This window comes from Monodon monoceros, unplaced genomic scaffold (genome assembly GCF_005190385.1).
Source record: "Monodon monoceros isolate NGI ecotype Baffin Bay Population unplaced genomic scaffold, NGI_Narwhal_1 Super_Scaffold_4, whole genome shotgun sequence".
Taxonomy (NCBI): Eukaryota; Metazoa; Chordata; class Mammalia; order Artiodactyla; family Monodontidae; genus Monodon; species Monodon monoceros.
The window spans coordinates 27,233,923-27,248,863 of record NW_021703781.1 but is presented as its reverse complement, the minus strand read 5'-3'; the positions used below and the strand labels follow the sequence as shown (position 1 = coordinate 27,248,863).

At 48.8% G+C, this 14,941-nt stretch overlaps 1 protein-coding gene across 8 annotated transcripts in view; it reads left to right on the top strand.

Annotated features, from left to right (window-relative positions):
* KCNMA1 (potassium calcium-activated channel subfamily M alpha 1) overlaps window positions 1–14,941 on the top strand; it is a 746,198-nt gene that overhangs the window by 97,154 nt on the left and 634,103 nt on the right. The gene's annotated exons all lie outside the window — the stretch shown is intronic.

Sequence of the window (14,941 nt, the reverse complement as noted above, 5' to 3'; positions counted from 1 at the left end):
AAAAGTGTATATTCTTTTTAAAGCAGAATGGAAGGAGGGAAGAGATGGGGAATAAGAGAGATTGAGAGATTTCAGGTATCACAGTCAATTCTGAAGCTCTCAGAAGAAAGAGGGTTCTGAGTGATTTTTGTTTTTCTGCAGTCATGGGAGGACCCTAATATGGAAGACACTTTCTAAACAGGCTCACGTGCCTCTGACTGTGGAAGAGACCTTCTCGGGCCCTTGTGGGGCTTCATCCATGGTTAGGGGAAGGTGGGCCGGGGGAGCTGGCGGGTATGGGCTTTCTCCTGTGGCGTGGCTTGGGCACTGCAGGTTCATCTTGATCCTGCTGAAGAGGACACATCCCTTGAGTTGGCATGTGGTGAGGCATGGCAGAGGATGGATCAGAAGGAGGGCGTTTCTTGTCACAGGGATTGAAAGTGAAGAGGGAGGGTGACACAAAAGAGAAGCTTGGTTCTGGAGAGAATTTGCAGACCTTGGGAGTGTCAGAGTTAGGTGACACATTTCCTGCCAGCTCTGGGGTTCTCTGTGTTCCCTTGTAGATTTTAGAATCGTTGCTACCCAATGTTTAGGGCTGTCTCTGGGAAATAAAAATGGACACAAAATAATGAGCACAGGGACTTTGCTGGCAGTCCAGGGGTTAAGACTCCATGCTTCCACTTCAGGGGGCACGGGTTCAACCCCTGGTCGGGGAACCAAGATCCCGCGTGCCTCGCAGTGTGGCCAAAATAATAATAGTAATAATATAATAATAATAAGGAGCACCTCAGAAGGAAATGGATGAGGCTCAGTAAGCTTTTTTCCATTTCCTTCTCTGTGCTAGTCATTACCCTTGGTTGTCCAAATTGCTCAGAAATGAAGGAGACACAATATGCCCCTAGGACTCACAGGAAACTCTGAGTTTGTTTTCTGTTTCTTAGTCATTGGCTGCGTTGAATTATGCATGCTCCCTGTATCCAACAGGAAGCATCTTCAAGATGGCTGTGGAGAGAATGGTGCAGAGTTTGGCTGTTAGGAGGAAACTGGCACTACTATTTATTGAGGAACTACTGTGGTGTTTTAGATAGTTGGTTGTTTTTTTTTTTTTTTTTTTTTAAGCGGTACGCGGACCTCTCACTGTTGTGGCCTCTCCCGTTGCGGAGCACAGGCTCCGGATGCGCAGGCTCAGCGGCCATGGCTCACGGGCCCAGCCGCTCCGCGGTATGTGGGATCTTCCCGGACCGGGGCACGAACCCGTATCCCCTGCATCGGCAGGCGGACTCTCAACCACTGCGCCACCTGGGAAGCCCTAGATAGTTGGTTTTTAAAGTCCAGATGATGACCTTGTCAGATGGCCATTTCTCCACCTCCAGTTGACAGTGTAATGGTAAAAGCATGGGGGACAGACTGCCTGGTTTCAGTACCCTCCCCCCCTGCCCCCACCAACTAGCTGTGGGACCTTGAGCAAGTTACTTAACTCTCTCCCTCCACTTTCTCATTTCTACAATGGGAGTGATAGTAATGGTACCTACTGCCAGTCTCATGATACTGCTGTTGCAAAGAACAGATACGTCCTTAGATGCAAGGCCGTTAGCTTTAGTACCTAGCACATTCTAAGTGCTGAAAAAAATATCTATCTATATATTGGTATTCCTATTACCAGTGAGGAGATGGAAGCTTGGAGAGGTGAGGAACTTGCCTACAGGTCACTTACTGGTGCCTAAAGGAGCTGGAATTCACATCCAGCTTCACAGGGAGGCAGAGGGTAGGGATCATGCCCCAGCCTTGGCCTCAGCTGCTCTTACCAGCCAGATAGGGGAGAAGAGGCAGGATCTTTTGAGGTGACATCTGATAGAGAGCGGAGAGGCCCTTTGTCTTAGGGGGCTCAGTCTCAGTGGCAGTGTCTTCAGGGCGTTTTGAAGAACACTGGGAAGAAAGGCCACGGCAGGATGTAAACCCTCTGCGAAAGCCAGGCTCTCAGATTTTAACAGGAAAGGGTGCTGGCTTCCCTCTGATCCTAGAAGCCAGCTCCCAGCCCTTACCTGAGGGAAAATTCTAGACCATTATTCCTAGACAAAGAGTAGTTTTCAAACTGAATAATTACACACAATGAACCTGCATGGTGCGTTTTCCTTTTCTTTGTCTTTCTTTTTAAAGCTGAAGTAAGACTTCCTCTATATTTTCAAAAAGAAGGTGATAAACTTGTTGAATCAAACCCGGGAGGCCCTGAGAAGTGCTGGGTACATGAACAGGTACATGGTGGCCATTTGGACTTCTGAGCCCTGATAGGAATTTTCTGGTATGTTAGTGTTTCTTTCTGGAATCAAGATTCACTTAGTGCACTGATAACATTGTTGATACTGGAGTGTGTATGTGTGTGTAGATCTCAAGTGATCATAATGATTTCATGCTTCACCTTCATACAACATCTTCATGTAAAGATCGGTGCTTGGGAGAGTCCTACAACCCTAATAGCAACCCTGTAGGTTATAGGTTGTAGATTTAGGCTGTAAGTATGGGTGTAGGTTGTGGTTGTAGGTTATAGGTATGGGCATAGTTCGTAGTTAGATATAGGCTGTAGATTATAGCTTGTAGGCATAGGTTGTACATGTGCATTGTAGGTATATGTTATTGGTTATAGATATAGGTTGTGGGTTATAGGTGTAGGCTGTAGATTGTAGTTGTAGGTTGTGGTTGTAGGTGTAGTTTGTTACAGGTGTAGGTTGTAAGTATAGGTTATTGATTATAGATGTAGGTTGTAAGTTATAGGTGTAAGTTGTAGGTGAATGTTATAGATTGTAGGTGTAGGTTGTAGGCTGTAAGTATAGGTTGTAGGTGAGAAATAGAACGAAGTGCTTTTCACTTCTCAGAGTCACATGCCTTTGGAAACAGACAAACCTGAACCTAGAACCCAGATCTCTTGATGCCACGATCCCTGATCTTTCTGGTTATGTTCCTCTTTGAGAAATGAGATACGTTTCAAAGGTAGTGTTTATTTTTTGCTGTTGTAAATACATGTAAACATAGAGGAGGGACCTTGTCTCTGGTTGGTTACCTTTTGATGGATTTCCTTCAAGCCTCTTGACTTTGTACAGATTTTCAAAGTATTTCAACTTCCTTAGCTATGACTATACTGTTTATCTGATTTTGTATGCTGCCTCCCCTCCCATTATTATAACAGACATTTTCTGCGCTGTTATAAGTCTGTAACATTTTTTGTGACTGCATGCTATTCAGTACGGCTGTACCACCATTGCTTAGCTTTTGTCTTGAGTGGGGTATTTAGGCTGTTTGTGCTGAGTGGCTTTCTAACTAAGGAAACAACAGTCATCTTAGAGCTGAGTTTTCTTGAAGATGGTATCTTTAGGTTTCCAGGGGTGGTGTAGAGCTGGGTGTCTGTCATGCCCAGGAGAGGCTGGGGAAAGCCTGGCCTAGGGTTACACGGCCGCCTGGCGCAAGTGTGCCCTTGGCAGGGGCTACCCGCCCCTAGGCCAGCACCGGGTAGTATAGTGGGCCAGACTTGGGGCAGATGGAGAGAGAGAGGGGAGGGTTCTCCCTTCTTTAGGCAGGAATAGGATTTTCAGGCACAGAGCTAGGGAGAATGTATGCCTCTCGGGGATTTGGTTTTATAGAGGCAGTAGAGGTGGGCACAGGGTGGGAAGGAGCAGCCATACATTTAGGACCTCCCCACATTCATCCCTCTGGTATTTCTGCCCCAAGTTGTCAACAAGTAACAGGCAGTTCTCTCCCACAACCAAAGCTGAAGCAGGTCGACGATCTACCCTCCTGTGTCAGGGCTTGGGAAACCCTACTTTGTGCTCATCAGAGGGATCTAGAGGGCGCTGTTTCCAGGTTTCAATGAATAAAAAAAGATCTGGGAAGAAATATACTGACCCCAGTTCCTTCCCACCCAGTGGGAGTACGCTTTGTATGGGGTGTGTCTCTCTTGTCATTTGCCGGTCAGTCCCTCATCTGCCAGCCTCTTGCCCTCCTCTCTTGGTCAGATGGTCCAGAGAGCCCCCTGCCCTGCAGGGGACAATATGCCCCTTTTGACACATCACGGGGAGGCTCAAAGGCATCTCGATGGAGACAGATGATGTGTTAGCACATGCCTGCTTGGGGAATCCTTTTGCGGTTGACATATTGTATGACACCTGGCAGGGTTTGTATTATGCTGAAATGCATGGCAAGCCTCTTCTGTCTCCCAGCACCAATCCAGTGCATTTCCCCCCCAGTTGGTGCTTTTTTAGGCGATTATTTCTGATGCATATTGACTTGTTACTGGAAAATGTTTGAGAGGGATAATGAGCTGGGTAGTTTTCCTCTTCATTTTTCTTTGTTATTGTTGAATTCATACGGGTCACTGGGTTCTCCACTTACACTTCATTGATTCCTGAATTTCGGGGATGGCTCTGTAATTGACGATTTCCTCCACCCACTGTGGCAGAGAGCAGGACTACACCTGTGGATGCTGACTCTGCTGGAAGCTGTACCGATCCAGGACCAAGATTCTTGTCTGAGACGGGGGCACTTCTGCCCAGCCCTGGCTTGATACAGCCGAGTGCTTGTGGGCAAGTCCCTCACTGCCTCTTGCCGGGCTCTGGTTTTTCCCTTGCTGCCCTAGCGGGTATCAGACCAGGTGACACTGGGTGCTGGCCCTCCCAGTTCTTAGCGTTTCCAGGCTGGGGTGGAATCCCTTTTCTTTGGTGGCTTGGTGTGCAAAGACCCGGGCGTTCCTGCATTCACAGATGACACCACCGACCCTGTGTGGTCTTGCCATTGTTTTCCCAGGAGGCCTGATAGATGTGTGCTGAGTCACACATAGGCTCAGCCAGAGTCCCTTGTGACTAAGCGGTGCGTTTTCAGGAGGACTGGCAGGGCTGGTGGTGCAGCCTTGGAACTGGGATAGCCTGAACCCAGTGTTGCCCAGATAGGGAATAAACCGTGACCTTGCCCGTGTGGGTGAGGGGCTGCACGTACTGGACTCACCTCCTCCCCATTCCGGTGCTCTTGGCTGTCAGCTTTGCTTATGCATAGCTGAATTACTCTTGTTTCCGATAATCATGGCAAATCTTACCGTCAAGTTCTTAGGACAGGATTAAGTAGAATAGGTGATAAAGGTTGCCAGCATTATTTACAATCTCTTGACTTTTTATTCACCCCCGTAGGCTGTAGACAAGCTGGATGCTTATAAGAGTGGCAAAGACTTGGCATTTGGAATCAGGCACCCCTGAGTTTGAAGCCCAGCAGTGATGCTTTGGGCTGTGTCACCTTAAACACGAGTCTCCCTGAGCCTCTGTTCACCTTCTGTAAATGGTAAAAAAAAATAACATTGACCTAAGAGGTTTGCTGGTGAAGACAGAGTGAGCGAATGCTGGGGTTTGCAGCATCCCGACACCCGTGGGATGCTTTTAGGTGGGACCCAGATGAATTTCTTACTATAGTTGTGTATTTGAATACGCTCGTGAAAAAATAGAGACGGCACATCAGAGCTCGTGATTTCACAGATATTATTGCTTAGGACATGCTAATTTTACAAGAAGTGAGACAATTTAAAGTTGATTTAAAGAATAACGGGCAGTAAATTTTAGTGCAGGGCAGGCAGATAGGAATCAGGAAGGTGGGTGAGTAGGACAGAATTTTGGGTACTACCGAGCTCTGTTGTACTAAAAATCTCATACAGAAGACATGGTAGGAGCAGAGTCGGTGTGTCTTTGCTTTCTTGTCTGCTCCTGGTTCAGGGAAGGTGTAGGGCGCTGGTCTAAGAAGCTCAGAGAGAAAAATTGCTAGTAGTTCAGCTTTATGTGTTGCATCAGCCCGACGGGGTGCTCTCCACTCCAAGCTCTGAGTCCTGCTAAATGAGTAAGGACAAGACAGCCACTTTTCCAGATCCTTCCAGGCAGGTGTTAGTCATTAAAGAATTAGAGCCCTAGAGCTAGAAGAGATCTTTCAGACAATCTACTCCATTTTATAGAGTAGGCTTTGGTGATTAAAGAATAGTTATTTGGGCTTCCCTGGTGGCGCAGTGGTTGAGGGTCCGCCTGCCGATGCAGGGACACGGGTTCGTGCCCCGCTCCGGGAAGATCCCACATGCCGCGGAGCGGCTGGGCCCGTGAGCCATGGCCGCTGAGCCTGTGCGTCCGGAGCCTGTGCTCCGCAACGGGAGAGGCCACAACAGTGAGAGGCCTGCGTACCACACACAAAAAAAATAAAAAATAGTTATTTTACCACAAAAAGGACCCAGAGAGGTATAGACTTACTCAAAGACACACAGGTAGTTAGTGGAATGGCTGGGACAAATCTTTAGGCATTTTTCCCTGAAGATCTTTCTTTCCTCTGTGCTGCTTCCCATCATGGGCAATAGCTTCATTGTTTGAAGTGTGTTCTAAGAAGAGGACCCACCTGGACTCAGAAGTGTGTGGATGAGAAGCGTTGCCTGCCATGTCAGCAAACAAAGGATGCTGTGGCGATAAAGCCATCCACTACTACCACCTCCCCCCATGGCGAACCTGAGGGGACTCAGGATGGGAAGGAACAGGATACTGGCCCTAGACAGCTAAGGTGCATATCAGAGGAATAATTTCAGTGAGCCCAGACTCTTGCATCTACCCATACATAGAAAAGCGCTAAATTCATTAACTTGAAATACCTGGTTCTCTTTAACTGTTACCTTTGGATGTTCCAACTACCTGGTCTTTGTTGCAGAAAGCCTCATATGTCCCGGCTCCTTCCTTACCGCTTTGGAGCAGTCCCTCAGAGCTATCTGAGAGGCTGACTCCCGGGCTAGAGTCCTCAGGAAGTCTGCCAAATAAAACATAGTTCTCACCTTTTAGGTTGTGCATTTTTTCAGTCGACGTGTGTAACTCCAGGACCGTGAGGACCTACTTTTCAGCATTGTCTGTGTTTCTCCCGTTGGTGAGAGGATTGGAGATCCAACGGTTTAGACCCCGTGGGAAGGAGGGAGAGGAAATGAATTTTAAAATCAGAAGGGTAGGTTTTTTGTGCCTGCAGTGTTGCAGACTAGCCGTGTGACCTGGGGCTGCTGCCGACCTCCCAGAGCATGAGTTTCGTCCTCTGGAAGATGGTTTGAGCTCTGCAGGTTTGAATGACAAGATGGGGGAAAGCCTAGTGCCTGGCTCCCTCGGTCAGTGTAGTCGAGACAGAGGTTGATCTGTCAACTGTAGACTGAGCTCACGACCTCCCGGCTCCCCAGTCCATGACTTTCCTGACAGAGGCTCATTCTGGTGCCTTGCATTGGCCTGGTCCCTGTCAGCTTGGGGACTCGTGGTCCTTTTGCCTGGGGAGGTTCTGGCATGGTGGGTGGGGTGGGTTAGGTTGTCTAGGAATTGAATCTCCCTTACTTACACTACTTCTTATTTCCTTTCTCAAGATTTCTAGATAATAGTCTGTAATTTTAACTCAGTCATTCATGTGTGTCATTATTTTGGGCTAGGTTCTAGGGATGCAAGGGTGAATTAGATACAACCCTTGCTTGGAACAAACTGACAGGTCGGGAGTGCTGTCGGGAATGCACAGAACATCATGCTTCGATGGGGATAAGTGTGGGGTGCCGAGGTGGGGGCCCAGAGGAGGAAGCCACCTAACCCAGCCTAGGAGGAGGCGGCAGGAGGGAAAGGCTTACAAATGAGGCAGGGCCTGATCTGGGTCCTGGGGTGTGAGGGATGTTGCATGCCGTGCTGATGGTGGTGGGCATGCAAGAATAGTACATGAAAGGCCCGGAGGGGACAGGCTGCAGGGCATAGGTGAGAAACCCAGGCAGCGTGGTGCAGGGAGTGAGGAGGGGCAGGCAGGAGCACAGGAATGGAACTGAGCATGTGACAGCTACCCGCCAGCCCTGTCCCCCTGTCCTCCTAAGCCCCCATCAGGTAGGAGGTCTCAGGGAAGGAGGGTCTGCATGCTGTGCCGTTTCTGAGTTCGTATTTTTTTGTGTTGCAAAATATACATACCATAACATTTGCCATTTTAGCCATTTAAAAATACACCATCACTGTCATCTAGTTTCGGAACTTTTTCATCACCCCAAATGGAAACCCCATACCCATTAGCAGTCATTACCCATCTCCTCCTTCCTTTAGCCCCTGGAACCACAGATGGACTTTCTGCTCCTATGAAGTGACTTATTTTGGATATTTCATGTAAGTGGAAGCGTACGATATATGGCCTTTTGTATCTGGCTTCTTTCACTTAGCATAATGTTTCCAAGGTTCATCCATGTAGCATGTGTCAGGATTTCCTTCCTTTCTATGGCTAAATAACACGCCATTGTGTGGATATATCGTGTTTTTGTTGATCTGATCGTCTGTTGGATGGACACTTGTGTTGTTTCCACCTTTGACTGCTGTGAACAGTGCTGCTATAAATGTTTGTGTACACATTTTTATTTTAACACCTGTTTTTTAATTAATTGATTTTTGGCTGCATTGGGTCTTTGTTGCTGCACACGGGCTTTCTCTAGTTTCAGTGAGCGGGGGCTACTCTTTGTTGCGGTGCACGGGCTTCTCACTGCGGTGGCTTCTCTTGTTGCGGAGCGTGGGCTTCCGTAGTTGTGGCGCGTGGGCTCAGTAGTTGTAGCTCACGGGCTCTGGAGCGCAGGCTCAGTAGTTGTGGCACACGGGCTTAGTTGCTCCGCGGCATGTGGGATCTTCCCGGACCAGGGCTTGAACCTATGTCCCCTGCATTAGCAGGTGGATTCTTAACCACTGCGCCACCAGGGATGTCCTTAACACCTGTTTTCAATGCTTTTGGGTATATGCTTAGGAGTGAAATTGCTGGGTTGCAGTGGTAATTCTGGGTTTAACATATGGAGGAAATTGCAAGATTCTTGAGGGTACATTTTGGCTCCATCCTCTGCTCAGGGTCGCACCCTGCTCACGTGTGCTGTTAGGTACCAGCTCTGAGAGATGGACTGAACAGTTACTGTGTGCCAGGCAGGGTTTTGCATCCTCACTAGTAACCCCAGGAGGTGGGTGCTGTCCCAGTTTTCAGATGAGGAAACTGAGGCTCAGAGCGTTTGAGCATGATACCCAAAGTCATGCTGCTGGTGAGCAGTGGATCTGGGTCTGGAACCCAGACAGCCTGTCTCCAGAGCCCGGTCTTGCCCTGACAACACCCCATGATGCCTCAGGATGGCAGTGTCCACAGATGAGGTCACAGGCTGAGCCAGGTGGGGGGGTTGGTAGGGTTCCTGTTGTACGGTGGGAGTCTGTGTGCAGCGTGGAGCTTCCAGGAGCCCCTGGGTTTGAGGGCCACCTGGGGTCCATTCAGCTGTACCCTCACCCTTCTGCCTTTTTTACCGTGTGCCACAACCCCCCACCTTGCTGCTAGCCTCACCACCGCTCTCCCTTTCAATAAATGAAAATGGTCTGTGGGCTCTCCTAGAAGTAATACCCTAGGAAGCCCCTGCCTTCCAGTTCAGTAGGGCTGGGGGCAGGGGTGGGAGGGAGAGAGATAGCCGTCCTCCAGCAGATTTGCGGAGAGCCCAGGGGACCACCAGGCCTGTTGCAGAGGTGACTCTGAATCAGGCTTGGGCTCTGGTGTCTGAGCTCTCCCCAGCCCCTGTGACTGTCCACAGCACAGTCTGCTTCGTCAGCTGTTGTATTAGCAGCACTTACAGAGGCTATTCCACGCCGGGTCTCTTAACTGCTTGTTGAAGAGCCCTTGCGTGTTCCCCTGGCTGAGGCTGAAGGTGGGGAACCCCGGGAAAGGGATGGCCTGGCCTGGGAGAGGGGGAAAGCCCTCCTGGGAAATGAAGGGGAAGCCCCAAACCAGTTTGTCGTGTGGGAGCTGGCCCAGATTATAGTTCACGATGCAGATCTGGGAGCATGCCAAGGGCCATATTAATATGGCATGAGGCAGTAAGGGGACCGCAAGCTTGAAACCGGAGCTCTGGCCTAGAATGGAACTGAACAGTGGGCCTTGTCTTTTTTTTTGGGGGGGGGGGGGCCTTGTCTTAAAGGGACATGACATGTTCCCAGAAGTATGTGCGACATTATTTCTCTCTAGTGCTGTTTACTATATTTGCACACAATGCCCCCGAAGGGTTTAAAAGGGAAATGGCAGTGAAAGATGGGAGGTGTTCTTTTTTTTTTTTTTACTGCACACGGTAGCAGGAACAACATTTAATGCTGTTTGACTTTAATTGTTTCTTTTTGTTACCTTGGTAAGAGGTTGAGGGGAGGTGTCGGGGAGAGAGAGGGAGAGGAGGAAACCTATGTCCCTATGTCTGTCCTCTCCCTGATACTTTGCTGAAATCTGTCTCAGCTAGTAAGCAGATGGGTCCCAGATTTCTCAATTTACAGGTGAAACAAAACGAATAACACTTCGAAAGCTCAGAACCATCAATACAACATAGAATTCTTTGTTCAAAGTGCCAATTTGGACTCTTCTGCTCTTGAGTTCATGGCTGTGCTCGTTGTTTCCATGGACAAGGGCGAGTCAGTGCTGTGTCTTGTTGGAATATTTGGGCCACTCACATTTTTCTGGAAACCAACTACAGAGTGCAGATGTCTGGATGCTCTTGGCTTACGAAGAAGTAAAGGAAGGGATGTCAGGGATTCACTTGGAAGTGTAAAACCTCCACCCAGATGGTGTCCTAGAGCATCTTCCTAGACACTGAAGGAAGATTCCGCTGTGCATAGCATAGTTTTAGTGTTAAGTTTGTTTCAGAATACTTCCTTTCTTTTCAAATTGGTGGTCCACTATGGTCATTGGGATGCTTTTGGCCGCACGTAATGGGAAACGCTGACTCAAATCAGCTTAACCAGTAAGGAAGTGTATCTCCCATAAGTAGAACAGAGGTGGCTGGGGTTGGGGTGAGGGCTCTTCAATGTGGGTGGCTCAGTGGCTGAGTGATGTCTGAGGCCCTGGCTCCTTCTGTGTCTTTGCTCTGCTGTCCTTAGTGACAGCTTCATCCTAAATCTGGTTCCTCTCGTGGCTGCGAAATGGCTGCTGCAGCTGTCCCAGGTATCACATCTGGACATAGCAGTGTCCAGATGGAGGATGGGGACCATCCCTTCTGGTGAGGGCTTTATAGAGAGAGGAAACCTTTCCTGGAAGCCCCTCCAGCAAGTTCTCCATCTGCCTCGTGGACCCAGAACGAGGCCAATTGTCCACCCCTAAGTCAGTCAGTGGAAGTGGGATGGGAATGCCCACTGATACTGACTACGCAGGACCTAGCAGCTGGCGAGGGAGCGGGCTCAGCTTGCCTGAGGCCCAGGGCAGTGGAGAAAAGTGGTAGGAACCTGACAAAAGAGGGCCAGGCTAAAAAAGAGGAAGAGGGTGATGTGTAGCTGTCTCTTCTATCCGTAAGTAGCAAAAGGCAGCTCCCATTTACCTGAATGTACGGGGCATCATGGAATGCTAGAACTTAGAAGGGAAATAGAGACAATCTACCCCAGTCTCTTCATTTTGCAGATAAAGAAACTGAGCCCCAAGAGTCAGGGCAACTTGCCCAAAGTCACCCAGTTCGCCGTGGAAACCAGGCTCCAGCTGTGTGGGCATGGTGGGCTGGTAGGGGTGTCCTGACTGATGTTACACAGCGTGTGGAAGAGGACCAGAACCCAGGGTGGGAGAGTGTTGGCAGGCCTTTTTGAAACTATTTGTAGGGCCCGTCACTTTCATTCAGTGAATGTATCGAGCCACCCTTGAGCCTCTAATCCTGCATTCTCTGGGTGCTACAAGGAAAAGTACAGAAGGAAGCCACAAGGTGTCCACAAGAGAAGTCCAACCCACGAGGGCATAGCCAAAGCTGGTATGTGTTCTCTTCTGGGGACAGTTCTCATTTTGTTCTCATTTTTCATATTCTCACATCCTGATTCCAAGGACTTGCAACAGATTCTAGAACACAACAGGCACTCCATAAATGCGTGTCGAATTGCATCAATTAAAGCTGCACGAGGCCCAGAAAATGTTGATTTCGTCTTACTTTAACCTGTACAAGGCGGCTAAAAAATTTAGTCGTGGTAGCAATTCTCTAGACAAGATTTTCCAAAGAAAAATATTAAACCACCCACCTTCGGGAAAGTGAACCTGTTTGGTCTCATTTGGGGACTGTGGTCTTGATGGTTGGGTAGTGACCTTGCTAGGGAATCAGGCAGTGATGTGGGTGCAGCCCGCTGGTGCTGAGAAAGCCTGCAGCTCGTATCCCTGCAGGTCATCCATGACTGCCCCTTGACCCCAGTGTCTAGAAGAAGTGTGTCCTCCTCTTGCCACCTGCATAATCCTCAGGGCACTCCTCAGAGCCTTCTCTCATTGTCAAGGTGGCTCTGGTTGTCTATTGCGGTCTGCTGTCAGTTGCAGAAAATGTAGGTGGGGAGTAAGCTGGCGGACAACTAGACCCAGATCCTTGGTCCCTGGGTTCCACCCTAAATAAAGCAAAAAAGCAACCCACAGCTGCCTTAGTGTGCCTGGCATTTTCGTTTTCTCCTCTAGAACTGAGGCACCATGGCTATAAATCATTCAGGACTCAGAACATCACACCTCCCCCCCACCCCGCCCCACCCACCACGTCAAGGTGTCTAAAATCAGGCTCTGGTTTCTGTGTGATCTTGAGAGTGGCATCAGGAGCTCCAAAATATTTGAAGGTTCCCAGAGGAGAAAGGAGTAGCCTTCTTATTCTGAGAGTTGTAGTTTGCACATTCTTGGCTTCCTCAGCGTTTGGATCCTTGAGTCCGGTCAGTCTGCGGAGGGAGAGCGAACACCATCAAGGCTTCTTCCATCAAGGCTTCTTCTCTAGTCGTGCAGATGGAGAGTTCTCTGCATCTGTTTTATTACTCATGCATTCCACGTTCTCTTATGCCTCACATGGTCCTGCCGCTCGCCTTTGTGCCGGTGGAGACCCGTCTTACTTCATAGGTGGTAACAGCTGAGCTCGCTGTAGAGTGAATTTTTATAAAACAAATCCTGTTCTCACATCAACTTCAGTTGGACAGTGAAGGTATATTTCCATGGGGGAAATGTGGTTTAATCATTCCTTTTTTTGCTCTTTAATTGAACTATAACAAGATACTGAAAAGTGACCATAAATACCATTAAGTCCAGGCATCTGTGCGAATGGACCACACCCAAGTAACCTACACTGAAATCAAGAAACAGAATATCTTCAGAATGTGTCGAAGTACACATGCCTTGTATCTCTAGTTGTTTATGTTCTCTCTGGAGGATTTCTGCAGTCCAGTGTTCACTCCTCTGACACCCTCACACCTGCTCATCATAAGAGGGTGGGAATTTCTCTCCCACATGGGGTTACCTGGCTTGCATTTCCTATGTCCTAGCTTCTGTCTCTGTCTTTTTGTATGCATATTCATATACCTTCATTTTAAGCAAACCCAGCCTATGAAAAGCCGCATTTACCAATGAGATCAACTGCGGGGGCAGCCTTATTTAACACCAGTGTTGCTTTCCTTTCTTTTTTACTGTTCAAAGGGGTGAACTCCTCTCTAGCATTTATAAAAGGATTCACCTTAGGAACCTATAACTACTTATCAAGCAACTACTATGGGCCAGGCATTTTGGCAGATACTGTGTGCTTATCTGCGATGTAAATGCAGTGGAGACAAGATCAAAGGTTAAGACATGGCTGCTCTTCTCAAGGATGTGCCAGTCTAGGGGGAGACAAAATGTGCTTGACCGTGAACTTGCTACATAAGCGAGATATCAGAAGAGTTATGAGAGAGAGAGGGGAGGGAAAAACCACCCCCACCTGAAGGTGGGGAGGGGGATTGAGGAGAGTTGAAGGAGGGGACATGTTAACACGACGTCACTCTGACTGTAGATGGAACTCGCGCTTTGATTTCTGACGTGAACAACAGGGAAAGGAGTCTTGCTGTGCTTTGAGGGTAGGTGCGGCCATTTAATGCCTGAAGCTGACTCAGGGAAGATGGGGGGTTTATTACAGGAAATTAGAACTCTCTGTGTTAGCAGTTCTGTAAGTTCAAAATGGGATACAATGGGTTTACTTAAACAGTTGGCTGCCCTGAGACCCATTTCTCGTGCAGTTGGCAGCTTGGCAGCCTTTGAACCTTTGGAGATTGCCCTCCGAGGGCAGAGGCCGAAGCAGGACCTAAGCGAGGCCCCTCAAGCTCTGTGCCCTACAAATCCCGCCCCCCCTGCTGGCTTCCTCCAGCCCTCCTCCTGGGCCGCAGCAGCTGTGAGGTGTTGGTGAGGGGCTGTCGCTAAGAAAGCTGTTTCAGCTCGCCTTGTCTGACGTGTGTGTTTAAATTAGCATTTTTCAATGCAATTCCCAGCAGCTACTCGATTTTGAAACTACCGGGGACTTGGGGGCAGGTGGGGAGTGTTGAGGCGGAGAAGAGACGATTTGAAAAGGCAAAAACATCTTGGGGGTGGTGTTTTAAAAAGTTAAAGGAAAAATGTCAGCTGGGAGAAGTGCAAGTGTCAGGTATGGCTGTAGAACCCCTCTGTAGGATCGCGGAATCCCCCCTCCTCTGCCCCAAGACGCTAGAGGAGGGCCCCGAGGAGCCAGTTGGAAATGGCTTACGGGAACATATGGGAAGCCCTGAGTCCCCTTAGGGTCCCCAGAAGTCAGTGTATCGAGTGAGGGTTTGGGATGGGCATGTCTGACGGATAACCCATCTCCAAGGTAAGAGGGGTCGGGTGTTTGGGAATCTGGATGTGGTACTGGGGTGGGTGAGTGTCATTCATCTACCCAGTCATCATTCCCAACGGGCCCGGTGAAGAAGGGGAATCTAATAATAAAAATGATGATGCTTAAAACAGATAATGACCGTGCTCTCACATTTACTGGGTACCTCCTCTGTGTCAGGAACTGAGCTAAGAGCTTCATATCTTTTAAGTTGTCTTATCCTTATAGCAGCTCTCAGAATTGGTTCTCTGGTACCCATGGTTTACAGATGAGGGAACTGAGGCACAGAGAGGTCAAGCTACCTGCCCCAAGTCAGCACAGCAGTAAGTGGCAGAGCTGGGG